The sequence below is a fragment of the Pan troglodytes genome, chromosome 5 (genome assembly GCF_028858775.2).
Source record: "Pan troglodytes isolate AG18354 chromosome 5, NHGRI_mPanTro3-v2.0_pri, whole genome shotgun sequence".
Classification (NCBI taxonomy): Eukaryota; Metazoa; Chordata; class Mammalia; order Primates; family Hominidae; genus Pan; species Pan troglodytes.
In genome coordinates, this window is record NC_072403.2 from 80,017,827 (window position 1) to 80,035,504 (window position 17,678).

At 34.3% G+C, this 17,678-nt stretch overlaps 1 long non-coding RNA gene across 1 annotated transcript in view; it reads left to right on the plus strand.

Moving 5' to 3' along the window:
* The first annotated feature begins 3,969 nt into the window (after positions 1 to 3,969).
* Positions 3,970 to 17,678, plus strand: part of LOC104006875 (uncharacterized) — a 72,670-nt gene continuing 58,961 nt past the window's right edge. The window contains exon 1 of the long non-coding RNA XR_008548559.2: positions 3,970 to 4,284. This is a non-coding gene — a long non-coding RNA (uncharacterized LOC104006875). The remainder of the gene's footprint in view (positions 4,285 to 17,678) is intronic.

Below are 17,678 nucleotides of genomic sequence, written 5' to 3' on the forward strand. Positions count from 1 at the left end.
TACAGATTGTAACATATAGGCTAAAATGTCTACAGGTAAGACAATCAGTAAAACTTCATGATTCAGAAACAAATCAGCATCTTTCTCAATATTAGCTGTTTATGCATTAATCAGTATATACGCAATTTGAGGAACTCAGATTTTTTTTTTTTTTTTTTTTTTGAGAGATGGAGTCTCGCTCTGTCACCTAGGTTGGAGTGCAGTGGCACGATCCCGGCTCACTGCAACCTTGCAACCTCCATCACCCGGGTTCAAGCCATTCTCCTGCCTCAGCCTCCTGAGTAGCTGGGACTACAGGCATGTAGAAAATATTTTTTATCCTAAGGTTTTCTTCACCCTAAGGAAAGGATGTCATTATGAATCACACCACCTCCCAAGACAGGTTAATTTGGAAGCCTGTTTACTTTTAAATTGCCAAAAGTAACCTAAAGGTTAGTTTTACAAATGTTAATAGGGTTGGCTTTACTGTATCAACAAACAGAAACCAAGACTTAATGACAAGTATGAGTATCTCCAGAAGGGTTAGGGTAAATTAGTGTCAATAGGATTATTTTTAAACTGGAAACAAATAAGTTGATAATTCAACTAAATGAAAACACTAGCTATGACCATAAAAGTCACTTAACCTCCCTGAACCCATCTTTCTGCTTATTGAAGTAAAAGCATTATTTCTATTATTTTATTATTCTAAGTTAAAAACCATGTGATTAAACAACAGAATGTATATCTAAAGTTCATAGGTGACTATTCATATAAATTCTTTCTCTTTGTGAAATATGTGTATCTAATTATGACTTTCAGGATATTTATTTCAGTTTCTGAATCCAAGGAGGTAGGATTTTTTCTTTTTAATTTCTTTAAGAAGGGCAAATCTTGACTCTGGGCTATACATTATTCCAAATAATCATGCTAGATTGAGCAAGATCATTTCACAAGTTAGCCAAACAACATATCATTCTTATTAAGAATCATTGCAATGGCTTTTTCCAAAAAGGGTATACAACTCTTTCCATGACAGCATATACAAGATAAGCAAACCAAGGCCCAAGGATCAAACCTAGTCTGCTATTAATTATTGTAAATCAAGTTTTATTGGAACACAGCCATACCCATTTATTTGCATAGTGCCCTTGGCTGTCCTACAGTGGCTATTTGAATAGTAAGGATAGAATCTATCTAAATTGCAAAGGCTAGAATATTTGCTATGTGGCTTATTATAGAAAGTGTGCTGACCTGGTATATTAATTAGTCCGTTTTCACACTAATATAAAGATACTACCTGAGAATGGGTAATTTATAAAGGAAAGAGGTTTAATTGACTCACAGTTCCCCATGGCTGGGGAAGCCTCAGAAAACTTATAATCATGGCCGAAGGTGAAAAGGAATAAGGCACGTCTTACGTGGTGGCAGGAGAGAGAGAGAGAACACACATAGGTGAAAATTGCCACTTTTAAAACCATCAGATCTCATGAGAGCTCCCTCACTATCATCATAACAGGATGAGGGAAACTGTCCCCATGATCCAATCAACTCCCAACAGGTTCCCCCCTTGACATGCAGGGATTATAATTTGAGATAAGATTTGGGTGTGGATACAGAGCCAAACTATTTCATTCTGCTCCTGGTCCCTCCAAAATCTCATGTCCTTTTCATATTTCAAAACCAATCATGCCTTCCCAACAGTCCCCTAATGTCTTAACTCATTCCAGCATTGACTCACAACTCCAAGTCCAAAGGCTCATCTGAGACAAGGCAAGTCCCGTCTGCCTATAAGCCTGTGAAATCAAAAGCAAGTTAGTTATTTCCAAGATACAATGTGGGTAAAGGCATTTGGTAAATGTTTCTACTTCATATGGGAGAAATTGGCCAAAACAAAGGTGACACAGGCCCCTTGAAAGTCTGAAACCCAGCTGTGCAGTCATTAAATCTTAGAGCTCCAAAATCTCCTTTGACTCTGTGTCTCATATCCAGGGCAGGCTAATGTAAGGGGTGGGCTCCCACACCCTCGGGCAGCTCTGCCCCTATGTCTCTGCAGCGTGCAGCCCCTGAAGATGTTTTCATAGGCTGGTGTTGAGTGCCTGTGGCTTTTTCAGGTGCATGGTGCAAGCTGTTGGTGGATCTACCTTTCTGGGGTCTGGAAGATTGTGGCCTTTTTCTTATAGTTCCACTAGGCAGTGCCCCAGTGGTACTCTGTATGAGGACTCCAACTGCACATTTTCCCTCTGCATTGCTCTAGTAGAGGTTTTCCGTCAGAGCTCCAATGCTGTAGCACTTTTGCCCAGACATACAGGCATTTCTATGCATCCTCTGAAATCTAGGCATAGGCTCCCCAAGTTCAACTCTTGTCTTCTGTGCACCCCCAGGCAAAACAGCAAGTGGAAGCTGCCAAGGCTTGGGGCTTGCACCCTCTGTAGCAACAGCCTGAGCTGTATATAGGCACCTTTTAGCCACGGCTGGAGCTGGAGTGGCTGGGACACAGGGTACCAAGACTGGAACCTGCACAGAGCAGCAGGGCACTGGGTCCAGCAAACGAAGCCATTTTTCCCTCGTAAGCTTCTGGGCCTGTGAAGGGAGGAGCTGCCATGTCTGGGCTATTAACATTCAGCTCCTCTTTACTTGTGATGCAGATTTCTGCAGCAGGCTTGAATTCCTCCCCAGAAAATGGGTTTTTCATTTCTACCACATGGTCAGACTGCAAATTTTTCAAACCTTTCTGCTCTGCTTCCCTTTTAAACATGTTCACATTTCAAACCATCTCTTTGGGAAGGCATATAACTGAGCACTTTTGGAATAAGCCAGGTCACATCTTGAATACTTTGCTGCTTAGAAATTTCTTCTGTCAGATACTCTAAATCATCTCTCTCAAGTTCAAAGTTTCACAGATCTCTAAAGCAGGGACAAAATGCCACCAATCTCTTTAATAAATCATAGCAAGAGTGATATTTGCTCCGGTCTCCAATAAGTTCCTCATCTCCATCTGAGACCACCTCAGTCTGTACTTTACTGTCCATATCACTGTTAACATTGTGGTCACAACTATTCCACAAGTCTCTAGGAAGTTCCAAACTTTTCCACATGTTTCTGTCTTTTTCTGAGCACTCCAAATTGTTAAAGCCTCTGCCTGTTACCCAGTTCCAAAGTCATTTTCCTTATTGTCTTGGCTATTAGCATTCAGCTCCTCTTTACTTATGATGCAGATTTCTGCAGCAGGCTTGAATTCCTCCCCAGAAAATGGGTTTTTCATTTCTACCACACGGTCAGGCTGCAAATTTTTCAAACCTTTTCCGGTTGTCTTTATAGCAGTGCCCCACTCCCAGTACCAATTCTCTGTATTAGTCTGTTTTTACATTGATATAAAGGTACTCCCTGATAAATTAGAATAGGATAAACATGAACATTTAGAAGACTGGATCGTTATAAATTGTTTTATTAACATGCATGTGTAGATGGATATTTTCAGGACCTAGAAATGATGGGGGGGGGCGGTTATGCAATAAGTTAAATTATAATAAAAAATCATTTGGGCACAATTTGAACAAAAATGCTACTATTCACTTACCATTATGTAATGCCTAAAGTTCTTGCCTAGCCACGCCAAAGGATTGGTGTGGCGGCTGACCGTGGTGAGGGATAGAGACACAGACCGAGAGAGAAAAAAGCTGTAGGCTTTATTGAGCAGAGTGAAAGGACAAAGCTTCCACAGTGTGGAAGGGGTCCCGAGCGGGTAGCCAGAGTTAGATTATGTGACTGCCTTTTAAACTCTTTAAGGCCGGAAATACGTGTGGCGAGATGTCACCAGAGCGAGAAACAAAGGCAATTAACCGTTTGTAACATGTCTTAGATCTTGAGGAAAACTGGAATTGCAACTTAGGTTTTATCTACTTTATGAACTTGCAGCACCATGGCAAAGGAGACAGGATCTTACAGGACTTTGTTACAAAGTATGTTTTCAAGGAATTGGAATTGGGAGGATAGATAAGGTCCGCTGGTCACAGAAAAACAGGCAGTTAACGTTCCTTTTACTTTAGTTTCGGGGGAGGCGGAAGGGAAAGAGAGAGAGAGGACACAGGGAAACTTACAGCAAAAGTTTCGATGTTTATAGCTTTCTTGGGGAAGAAAACACATGCACAGATCCTGGTCTTAGGAATATTTTAAGCATGTATCTTCAACATTATTCATCCAGGACCGAAGTAAGTCCTGATGCAGGAAATGAGTGAGTTTCACAGCTTTCTGAGCCCCTACTCGACCCAGGAAGTCCAGCTGGCACCTCCTCTGGATCACAAGGTTTTTTTGTTTGTTTGTTTGTTTGTTTGTTTTATCATATTGACGTTGTGTTTATTTCCTCTCTACTCTTCTAAGTGCCTGCAGAGTAACAAATGCACATCTAAATGCTTGTGTTGTGCCTCTTTGCTAGCTTGTACATTGTTCTTTCTTCTCCCCTAACCTCAGCTCCACGATATTACCCATACATACCTCTGAAATACATCTGATTGAATACATAATTATTGCAGTGATACAGATTGCATGGTTCCATGTTGATGAAAATGTTCACCCTGACCACCAGTCTAACACATAATCAATGTTTTCATTTTACTTAGTAACTGTTATTTTTTCCTATAGAGGACAGGAAAAAAAAAAAAAAAAAACCTAAGTTCACTTGCTTTTAAATTCACTGCAGTTTTTTTTTACTACTCTTAAAAAACAGCCTTCTACCTTTTCAACTTACCCTATTTTGTACCCAAATCAAGTGATATGATTGCAATTGGGTACATGACAGAATACTTTAGGCTGACTGTAATAAGGATAGGAGCATTGCATATAATGTTTTACATAATTATAAGCACTCAGTAACCTTTTGTTCAGTGGATCCACTGATAATTTCATAACTAGTTAAATGAAGGAACTACCCTGATTAATTACATAATTCCTCCAATTAAATCAAGCTTGAGTTCTTGACTCGATTAATTTAGCAACATTAAAAACAACAGCAACAACAACAATGCCCTACAATTCAGCAAGATATTTTGAGAATTTCAACAAATGTAAATAAATTTAAACATCTGTTTACATGGAAATGTAAAAGACCCAGAATAGCCAACTTAATACTAAAGGAGAATAACAAAGTCAGAAGACTGACACTACCTGACTTCAAGACTCCCTGTAAAACTACAGTGTTCAGAACAGTATTGTATTGGGGAAAAATCGACAAATATATCAGTGGAATAAAATGCAGATCTCAGAAATAGACTTATATAAATCCAGCAAACAGATCTCTGACAGGAGCAAAGGCAGTAGCATGGGAAAAGGATAATCTTTTCAACAAGCAGTGCTGGAATAACAGAACATCTGTATGCAAATGAGTGAATCCAGGCACAGACTTTATTCCCTTTTCAAAAATTAATTTAAAATGGATATTTTACACCATAATGGATATTTTATAACTATAAAAATTCTGGTAGATAACATAGGAGAGAACACAGATGACCTTGGATGGTGATTACTTTTTAGATAGGACATCAAAGGCATGATCTATGAAATAGACAATTAATAAACAGGAATAAATTAAACTTAAAAGTTCCTTCTCTGAAAAAAACAAAAACAAAAACAAAAAAACACTGTCAAGAGAATAAAAAGAGAAGCCACAGACAGAGCAGAAATATTTGCAATCCACATATCTGATAAAGGACTGTTAAAGAAAATAAACTCCAATTTTAAAAAATGGGCTAAGGACCTTAACAGAAACCTCACCAAAAATATACATAAATATTGCAAATAAGCATATGAAAAGATGCCCAAACCGTGTATCATCAGAAATATGCACATTAAAATAACAATGAGATACCATAACACACCTATTGAAATGGCCAAAATCCAAGAAGAACACTGAAGCCACCAAATGCTGGGAAGCTGTGGAGCAACAGAGACTCTCATTCACTGCAAAATGAGACAACGATTTTGGAACTTAGTTTGGCAGCATTTCACAAAACTAAGCATACCCTTATTATAAGATTTAACAATTAAGCTTTTTGGCATGTACCTAAAGGAGCTGAAAAAGGTATGTCCACAGAAACATCAGCACGTGAACGTTTAAAGCAGCTTTATTAATAATTGACAAAATGTGAAAGCAACTGAGCTTTCCTAAAATGAGTTAATGGACAAACAAAATATGGAACATCCAAATGATGAAATGCTATTTAGCGCTAAAAAGAAATAAGGTATCAAGCCATGAAAAGTTATGAAATTAACTTATTAAATACTGCTAAGTGAAAGAAGCCAATCTGAAAAGGCTAAATACTGTACAATTTCCATTTATGACATTCTGGAAATGGTGAAACTATGAAACAATGAAAAGATCAGTGATTGCCATGGGTTATGGAAGAGTGGGGGATGAATAGTCAGAGCACAGAGGATTTTCAGGGCAGTAAAAACCAGTATGATTTCATAATGGTACATACATGTTATACATGTGTCAAAACCTATAGAATGTAGAGTGCCAAGAGTGAACCTACATGTAAACTATGGACTTTGGACAATGTGATGCATCAGTGTAATTTCAACAATTGTGATAACAATATACTACACTGGTGGGGGAATGGTAAAAATGGGGAAGGGTTTTTATGGGTAATCTCTGTATCTTCCTCTTAATTTTGCTGTGAACCTAAAACTACTCTAAAAACATCATCAAGAAAAAAAAAACCCACTTCCAACAAGGGGTAAATGGAATAATCTTTGGGTTAGATTTTGTAGGTGGAGATAAAGAAAATAAGGACAAAAATAGCCAATTTATTTAGGAAAAAAAGATAATCTGATTAGGCCTGAATTGCTATTAAAAAAAAAAAAAGCCCCTCTACTATATTCTGAAGAATATCTGATTTAATGTAAGGATATTTTAATACATGCTTACAGCTTACTAACTTTGTCCTTAACTTTGCAAATTGCTTCAAAAATCATACTAGAGTCTGAACTCTGCAGGAGCAAAGATAGGGCACTGCATGTTGAGCTTTTTGACATACTACAAGTACTGGCAGAATAATCGGATTTCCTTTGTGTTGAAAAAAATACCCAATGAGTTTCTGGCAACCCTAAAAACATCTAATCTAAAGATTCTCATTCAGAGAAATAAGCTTCCTGCTATAGGAAAGGTATCATGAATTCCAGGCTGCAATTTATATAATTGGATGTGAACAACAACTATTTATGTAATAGGCATAATACATTTCTCCAGAATTCTCTTGAGTGATTTAGATAATATCGTAGATGGAACATTGATACTCAAATTATAGTCCAACATTTTAAAATTGAGAGTAGGAAAACAAAAGAGATTTTTACAGTTATTAAAAGAAAATATAAATTTTAAAATGTTGAGTACTGAACTCCGTTTGCTATGCAATTTCTGGGCAATTGTAAGCATATCAATGTAATGAATCAATAACACTTCAAATATTAAGAAATTAAACATTTTAAGAATCAATATCCTCAGTTATAATTTTTCAGTGCCTATAATTCAGTAATTATGTCCATAAAAATAAGAAATTGGAAAAACAAGGTATAGATTTAACAAAAGATTATTATGTAATATATGGTTTAGAGCATATTTAAACTTAAATATTTTAAATTGAATTAAATTAGTTTAATAATCCATTCCTTTTCCAAAATTTGAGATCATATTGATTCTGTAAAATCAGGGTAAGCACAACAGTGAGGTTGAGTGAGATGAAGGAATCAACTCTTCTGGAGGCAGCAATGTGCAATACCACCTGAGTTCTTGTCCTGAGCTAATGTCACTCTTTCCACCTTGCATTCTATTCAGAGTTCCAGCAATTTCTGCTAATATCTGGGTCCTAAAATGCCCCAGAGTCATGTTGAACAATAAATAAAATCAGACTCTGGGTGAATTCCCAACCTGTATAAAATCCTGATTTTTAGCTGATAAGAATATTTTGAAACAATGTAAACCTTATTTAAACATTTGTTAGCTTAAAATAATAATTTCCACCAGCTTCTGCAGGAGTGGTATTTGAAAATATCGGTTTTCAAATTGAGAGATTTATGACAAAGCAAACTATAATCAGGATTGGTTTAAGCAAGATAAGACTTGAAATAAGTAATATATTTGCAATCAATTTTATATTCTCACACTCTTTAATAATTAGACTAAAGAAATACAAAGAGAAACTGGAAAGGGGCCAAAGTAAGAGTATTATTTTATAAGAACTAAATGACAGACAAGTAAGTTGGCTGTTCACTACTCATTCAGATTCTCAAAGGATATTGCTGTCATCTGAGAAAAAAGAGATTCTCACATTACATCTACTTTTATAAAAATTTCAGCAAAATTCCACTTTGGAGGTTGCTATCTGGGTTACAGAAACGGGAAATAAATCAAAAGTTCAGAATATTAAGCTGACTGGCATAAAGAGGTTATCATAAATATATGCTGAAATGCAGTGATGTCTTAACCTAGAAGCTTTATTAAGAAAAAAAAATAACTACAGAAAATAGAACATGTCCTCAGGTAACTTTTTCTATGTGCTAGTTTGGGTCTCTCAAGTGTTTTCTTGCCTGAAAAGTATATGCGTGTGTGCATTCCTGTACATACTTGCTAACTATATCCATAATGCTAATGCAATTTCATATTGTAGAAAATAATAATGTCTGACTTAGCAAGATCTTTCACGTGTTTTTCCTTATACTTACTTTGAGATTTTTATTTCTTGAATATCTCAGGACAACCTCTCATTCTCTATGCATGAAGTGCTATGCATTTCTGAATTTCTCAATATAACTGCTCTCTGGTACTGACACCTAATAAAGCACCTTAAAGTGACTAGTAAAAGAAAGTAAACTGTTCCATTGGTCAATGTGTCAGTTTTCATGCTAGTACCATGTCGTTTTAACTACTATCACATTGTAACATAGTTTGAAATAAGGTGGTATGATGCCTTCAGCTTTTTTTTTTTTTTTTTTTTTTTTGCTCATGATTTCCTTGGCTATTCATGTGTTTTTTGCATTTTCATATGAATTTTAGGATTACTTTTTTCTATTTCTATGATAAAACACATAGTGTTTTGTTAGGAATTACATTGAATTTGTAGAACATTTTAGTAGTACAAACATTTTAACAACATTTATTATTCCAATCTAAGAACACAAGATACGTCTCCATTTATTTATATCTTCTTCAATTTATATTAATGTTTTATAATTTTCAGTGTACAGCTCTTTCAGCTTCTTGGTTAAATGTATTTGTAATTATTTCATAGCTATTGTAAATGGAATTATTCTCTTGATTTTGTTTTGGTAAAGTTCATTGTTAGAGCAGAGAAACGTTACTGATTTTTGCATGTTGATTTTGTATCCTGCAACTTTACTGAACTTATCAGTTTAAACAGCGTTTTCAGTGGAATATGTAGGGTTTTCTATGTATAAATTCATGTTATCTGCAAAAAGGGAGAATTTAACTTCTTTCTTTATAATTTGAATATCTTTTATTTTTTTCTCTGACCTCACTGCTCTGGCTAAGACCTCTACTACTATATCGAATAGACGTAGTACAAGTGGGCATTCTCATCTTGTTTAGGATCTTAGAGGAAAACTTTTCAACTTTTCCACATTGAGTATGATGTTAGCTGTGGGTTTTTCAAATATGGCTCTTATTGTGTTAAGATATATTTCTTCTATACTGAATATTTTTTTCTTTTTTTTCCTTCTGACTCTAATCTTAACCCTGCCCTTACCCCATAATTTTTTGAGAGTTTGTATCATGAAAGGATATTGGATTTTGCCAAATGCTTTTTTTCATTGTCTACTGAGATGATCATATGATTTTGCTTAATTCTGTTAATGTGGTATATCACATTTATTGATTTGCATATGTTGAATAGGAAGCTCAGAAAAGAATCCATACTTTGGTGATCAATTGGTCTTTGACAAAGGTGTCAAGAATATACAATGGGAAAAGGTCAGTCTCTTCAATAAATGTATAGGGAAGATTTGGTATCCACATGCAAAAGAATGAAATTGGCCCCTTATCTCACATTGTATACAAAAATCAACTAAAAAATGGATGAAAAACAAACATTTTTCTGGATATATACCCAGTAATGGGATTGCTGTGTTGAATGGGAGTTCTGCTTTTAGCTCTTTGAGGAATCTCACACTGCTTTCCACAATGGTTGAACTAATTTACACTCCCACCAACAATGTATAAGTGTTCCCTTTTCTCCACAACTTTGCTAGCATCTGTTATTGTTTGACTTTTTAAAAGTAGCGGATCTGACTGGTTTGAGATGATATCTCACTGTGGTTCTGATTTGCATTTCTCTAATGATTAGTCATATTGAGCTTTTTTTCACATGGTGGTGGCTGCATGTATATCTTCTTTCATAAAGTGTCTGTTCATATCCTTTGCCCACTTTTTTATGGGGTTGTTTGTTTTTGTCTTGTAAATTTGCTGAAGTTCTTTATAGAAGATGGATATTAGACCTTTGTCAGATGCATAGTTTGCAAATATTTTCTTCTATTCTGTAGATTGTCTGTTTAGTCTGTTGATACTTATTTTGTTGTGCAGAGCTCTTGTTTAATTAGATTTCACTTGTCAATTTTTGCTTTTGTTGCAATTGTTTTTTGTGTCTTTGTCATGAAGCCTTTGCCCATTCCTGCGTTCAGAATGATATTGCCTAGGTTGTCTTCCAGAATTTTTATAGTTTTGGGTTTTACGTTTAAGACTTTAATCTACTTTGAGTTGATTTTTGCATATGGTGTAAGGAAAATCATTCTACCATAAAGACACATGCATGCAAATGTTCACTGCAGCATATTCACAATAGCAAAGACATGGATTCAACCTAAAAGCCCATCAATTACAGACTGGAAAAAGAAAATATGGTACATATATATCATGGAATATTATGCAGTCATAAAAAGAATAATATCATATATTTTTCCAGAACATGGATGGAGCTGGAGGCTATTATAATTAGCAAACTAATGCAGGAACAGAAAACCAAATACTGCGTGTTCTCACTTATAAGTGGGAGCTAAATGATGAGAACACATGGACACAAAAGAGAAAATAATAGACACTGTGGTCTACTTGAGGGTGGAAGGTGGGAGAATGGAGAGGAGCAGAAAAGGCAAATCTTGGGTACTGAGCGTAATACCTCGGCAATTAAATAATCTTTACAACAAACCCTCATTACATAAGCTTACCCATGTAACAAACCCTAACATATACCCCTGAACATAAAAGAAAAGTTAAAATAAAAAAAGGACTTAAACTTAAGACATGAAACTATAAAACTACTAGAAAAAAATAAAAAGAAGAAGAAAAACCACTTGACATTGGGCTGGGCAATGATTTTTTAGATTTGACCCCTAAAGGGCAGGCAACAACACCAAAGATAGAAAAATAGGATTACAACAAAATGTTTTAAAATTTGTCTATCAAAGGAAATAATTAATAACAGTGAAGAGACAATCCTTGGATTGAGAAAAAATATTTGCAAGCCATACATCTGATAAAGAACTAATATCCAAAACATAGAAGAAACTCAACTCTATAAAAGGAAAAAGAAATCATTCGATTAAAAAACAAGCAAGGGGCATGAATAAACACTTCTCAAAAGAAGACAAAGGAATGGCTAACAGATGCATAAAAATGCTCAGCATTGTTAATCATTAGGCAGACATAAATTAAAACACAATGAGATATCACCTCACGCCTTTTAGAATGGCTTTTATAAAAAAGACAAGAAATAACAATGGTTGTTAAGAACGTAAAGAAAAGGGAACACTTGTACAGTCTTGGTAGAAATGTAAATTGGTATAACCATTATAGAAAACAGCATGAAGTATCATTGAAAAACTAAAATAGAATTACCATATGGTCCAGCAATCCCACTTCTGACTACTGACCCAAAAGATTTGAAATCGCCCAGGTGCAGTGGCTCATGCCTGTAATCCCAGCAGTTTAGGAGGCTGAAGCGGGTGGATCACCTGAGGTCAGGAGTTCAAGACTAGCCTGACCAATATGGTGAAACCCTGTCTCTACCAAAAATACAAAAATTAGCTGGATGTGGTGGCAGGTGCCTGTAATCCCAGCTACTCAGAAGGCTGAGGCAGGAGAATTACTAGAACCCAGGAGGCGGAGGTGGCAGTGACCCTAGATTATGCCATTGCACTCCAGCCTGGGGGACAGGGTGAGACTCGGTCTCAAAAAAAAAAAAAGATTTGAAATCAATACGTATTGCACTCCCATGTTCATTGCCACACTATTCACAATAGCCAAGATGTTAATTCAACCTAAGGGTCCATCATGGGATAGATGAATAAAGGAAACGTGGGATATATACTTAGTAGACTACAATTCAGCCTTATCAAAGGGAGAATTTCTGTCATTTGCAACAACATGGATGGAAGTAGAGGAGATTATACAAGTGAAAAAAGCCAAACACAAAAAGACAAATACTGCATGTTCTCATTTACGTGTGAAATCTAAAACAATTGAACTCACAGAAGACCCAAGTAGAATGGTAGTTTCGAGAGGCTGAAGGTTGGAGGCAATGGGGAGATGATAGCTAAAGGGTACAAAACCTCAGTTAGATAGCAGGAATAAGCCTGACTTCTTTTCAAAAGCATAGCACGTTAAATATAGCTAATAATTGCATACTGTTCATTTCAATATTACTGACAGTTAATTTCTAATGTTCTCATCACAAAAGCTGTTAAATAGTTGAGGTGATAAGTATGTTAATTAGCTTAGTTTAATCATTCCACATTGTATTCAAAAATTATAGCAACACCTTGTACCTTGTAAATATATACAACCATAATTTGTCAATATACAATTTAAAAAACAGAGACTACACTAACCCATAAAATGGGAATCTTTGATAGATATTAACTAAAATCAACTTTGGCATTTGAAATATACCTTAGACCACATCTGCTTATATGAGTCTCATGGACATCCAGCACCAAAAGTATATTGCCTCGCTTTGGTGATGTCAATACAGTGGACAGAGGCTCTGTTTCGCCGGGCCAGTGTAATAACAGAGTATGACAAAATTTCCAGTTAAGCATTCCTATGTATCAGAAGTACCCTAGTCAGCAGTTTTCCCTTTTATCCCTAAATTTGTTGCAGCTTATATGTAACAAATAAACCAATCTGTGACGTGAGTAGCATTGCATCAAGCCCTTAGGGTAATAACCATAATTTAAATCAGCCAACAGTTTCATTCTGAGAAGAGTTTACTAATGTGTGAATTTCATTGGCTAGATGCAAATAAAAACATTAATTTGTGATTTAATGCATTGCTACCTACACACAGCCAAATATCACACACTTTCTCCAGGTAAAAGTGCCTGGAAATACGCAAAAACCAAACCAAACAAAACACATTAGTTTTGAAAATTTTTTTAAAAGACTGAATAAATGAGATTAATTTGTTTAAAGCAATTTTTCTATTTTAAGAATAGTTTCTCATACTTTGGTGTCTACCATGTAAGGCAATTAAATTATTAGGATTATTTGCACTGGCACCATGTTTTTAATTTTTTACTTAGTAGACTTCATTTTTCAGAGTCGTTTAAATTTATAGTAAAATTGAGCAGAGTGCAGAGAGCTTCCTTAAACCTCCTGGCTCCCATCCCCAAACCTGATTTTCCCTATGATTAATATTTTGCATTAGTGTGGTACATTTGTTGTAACAGATGAGCCAACATTGACACAATATTTTTAGCTAAAATCCATAGTTTACATTTGCATTCACTTATTGTGCTACACATTTTGTTGATTTTGAGAAATGAATATTTATTTGTTAGTATTTGTTGTTATATTATCATCCATAATAGTTTCACTGTCCTAAAAATACCCTGTTCTGCATCTATTCATCCCTCCCTTCTACACCCCAAGCACTTGGCAACTACTGAACTTTTTATCTTTCTGTATTTCTGTCTTTTCCAGAATGTCATAGATTTGGGATTATATAGTATGTAGCTTTTTCGGATTGGCTTCTTTCACTTACTAATATGTATTTAAGTTCATAACTTTTCAGGGCTTAATAGCTCATTTCATTTTATCACTGAATAACATTCCACCATTTGGATATACAAGTTTCTTTGTTCTTTCACCTATTGAAGGACATCTTGGTTACTTTTAAGTTTTGACAATTGTTAATAAAGCTGACATAAACATTTGTGAGCAGGTGTTTATGTGGACATAAGATATCAATACCTTTGAATAAATACCAGGAACACAATTGCTAGACTTTATAGTAAGACTATTTTTAACGTTGTAAGAGACTGCCAAACTACTTTCTAAAGTGTCTGTTCCATTTTGCATTTCCACAAGCAATGAATTGTAGTTTCTGTTAGTCAACATCCTCGCCAGAATTTAGCAATGTCTAGATTTTGCATTTTAACCATGCTAGTAGGTGTGTGATGGCATCTGTTCATTGTTTTAATTTGCAATTCCCTAATGACATATGAAATAGAGCTCTATTTATATGCATATATATTCTTTGACATACATGCATATAAATGGAAGAAGACATATTCTATTTATTATTTATTCTGTTTATTTTTCTATTCATATCTATATCTATATATCTATCTAGATATAGATAGATATATAGATATAGATATATCTAGATAGATGTATATAGATATAGATAGATAGATAGATAGATAGATGATAGATAGATAGATAGATAGATAGACATCTCCTTTGGTGAGATGCCTGTTCAGATCTTTGGTCGATTTCTCAATTGAATTGTTGGTTTCTTATTTAGTTTCAGAAATTATTTTTACATTTTAGATATACAAAGACTTTTAGGTTAGCTTTGCATTTTTCATTTTTTTTTCTCCTGGTTTGTGATTTGTCTTGGCTTTTCTCTCTTAACAGTGTCCTTATCAAAATTGAAGTTTTTAATTTTAATAATGCCCAACTTGATTTTGTTTTATAATGGTGCTCTTGTTTTTTTATTCTTAGAAAACATTGCCAAACCCAAGTTCTCCTAGATTTTTCTATGTTATCTTCCAGATTTCAGATTTAAATTTTTTTGCAATCATTTTTATGCACTCAAACTTCAGAAATTGGACTGAAGAAGTACAAAGTTAGAGAAACTGTAAAGGGGCCAAAAAGAAAACTACTCTTTTACAAGAACTAAGGAAAAACAAGGAAATAGGATGTTCAGTACTCATTCAGATTCTCAAAGGATATTGCTGTCACCTGAGACAAAAGAGAAATTCATATCACACCTACTTCTAGAAAAAATTCAGCAAAATTCTGCATTGGAGGTTGCTATTTGTGTTTTACACTTAGTTCTACCATCCATTGATAATTAATTTTAGTGAAAAGTGCAAAATCTGTATTTAAATTTATTTTTTGCCTATATATGTGTAGTTCAGCACTATTTGTTGAAATCACTATCCTTTCTCTATTAAATGTCTTTTACTCATTTGTAAAAGATCAGTTGACCAGATCTATGTGTTTCTATTCCTGGGCTAAATTCTTTGGCTGGTAACATATTTTTAATTGTCAACATTTTTTTTTACTTTTTTTTTTTATGAGTATAGCACTATTGTACATTGGTATGCAAAATTGTTACTTTTCTTTTGTAATTATTTTTGAAAATTGTGTGCATTATTATATGATTAGGTAAGAATCAAGTACCTTATTTTATTTGTTAAGAAAAAATAATGGTTTTAGGGGGAAAATAATATTTGCTAAACACAAACTCATTTTACAGAAAATCTTGGATCATGTCGAATTTAACTAGAGATATCTATAGATTAATATACTCATCTTCAGATATATAGATTGTGCTATAAAATAATTCAGAATAATGATGTAAATGTTTGCTTAGTAACACTAAGAATAATAGTTAAGAGGTATTGAAATATTATTATGTATGTGACACTTTTATAAGGTTGTTTTTTTAATTCCTTAAGAATCTTTTCAAGTCAATGGGTTTTCAATATTTTTAGTCACAGACATCTAATAAAGAATAATAATCTCTCTCCATGTGAAAGCATTTAAATAAACCCAACTGACTGTATACAATTTGAGGAGCTGATAGTTCCTTTGAAATCCATCCATGGATGCCAGAAATGGAACCAACAAGACCCAACATTCACAAAGTGTATTCTCAGAGCTCAGCAAAATATTAGTAAGCATTAAGTGATTTTCTGGTTTCTGTAGTCTATTACATTTTTAAAATGTCTACTTCAGCAAAGTTAAGACTTTTCTTAACTACTACCTATTAGATTCTTGCAAATATTAATGTCCATTGTGACTATTAAAGAAGGGCATGGCTACGCAACATTTCTAAAGCTAATTTGAAATTGAAATCTTTTTTATCTTATAAAAATAATATTACTGTGATATTATTGAGCTATTACTCAATATTAATAATAATATTACTGAGCTAGTCTAAGGTCTAGTAGTATCTCTGATAAATAGATGAGGTATAAAGAGATGAGGTAAAATTAACTATTAAGTTGAATGTTTCTTTGTCATTCAGCATCAGAGTTTCTACTATGAAAGTCTGAGCTCCTAGAAAGTGCCATATCAATTTAGCTTTATTTTTGTAGCACTCAATATTTTAACACACATATTTAAATACTTTATTATGAAATTCATTTCAAAAATTAATGATATATTTCATGCCCCCTTCCAAAATGTTGCATAAAGTATTAAATATATTCAAATATCTTCCAGTTACGGTTACTATAAATTATGCTAAGATGGTTTTCATGTTCACAGAACATGCACTGAAAAGTTTCTCTTTTGAGATATTTTTGTTTTGTTCGAATCAGGAAGTTATTTGGAAAGCTGAAAGCTGGGTCGAGTTTTTCAGCTCAGGAGAAATGTTTGTGGAAACAGATTGAGAATATTAGAAAGAATGAAGACCCATTTCTCTTTCTCTCACTGTATTACATCACTGGGAATCCATTCATTTAGTTCAACAACTTTCTCTTTAGAAATACATACAATGGCTGAGAGAATAATTTGTTTCTCATACATATAACGTCTATCTCTGTTAGCTTATCTGATTATGTCATCTCATAACTGTACATTCGCTGACATTTCTTTTAATATGGGAATATGAGTAAAGCCAAGCATGCACTGAATTGTTTGAATGATAAATGAATCTTTGTCAACTAGCTGACAGGAAGCTATCTGAAAATATTAACGTTGAGAAGTAAATAACAGAAGGATAATGTGGACTTGAATGAGATGTAACAGTGTGTAGCAGGAGGGCAATGAAATCTTCCCCGCCAAAAAAATGCACAGGTTCTTGCCCTGTCATGGCAGCTTAGGCTATTATCTGCTGATAAATGTCTTATAGTATATTTTGGGTTAAAATGGAAAACTCAAGTTGCTGATATTATATGGATAAAGATAAGTATGTATGTGATAAAATGTAACAGAAATGAGAGTTCAAAGACAACAACATAGAATTTTGTAGAGAATAATTTCAAGCATGTGAATTGTCTTTGTTCTAAGAGCTTTTGGAGATTTTAGACCCTGTCATTATGTGAAGGGAGCAGGTGTATTCATTTGTTTTATTTATCACTTTCTCTTGCCTTTCATCATCAAAATTTAAAAGTGAAATTCATCACTCTAAGTTATATAATCAAAAGGCTTCATTTGAATAATGGTTAAATAATTG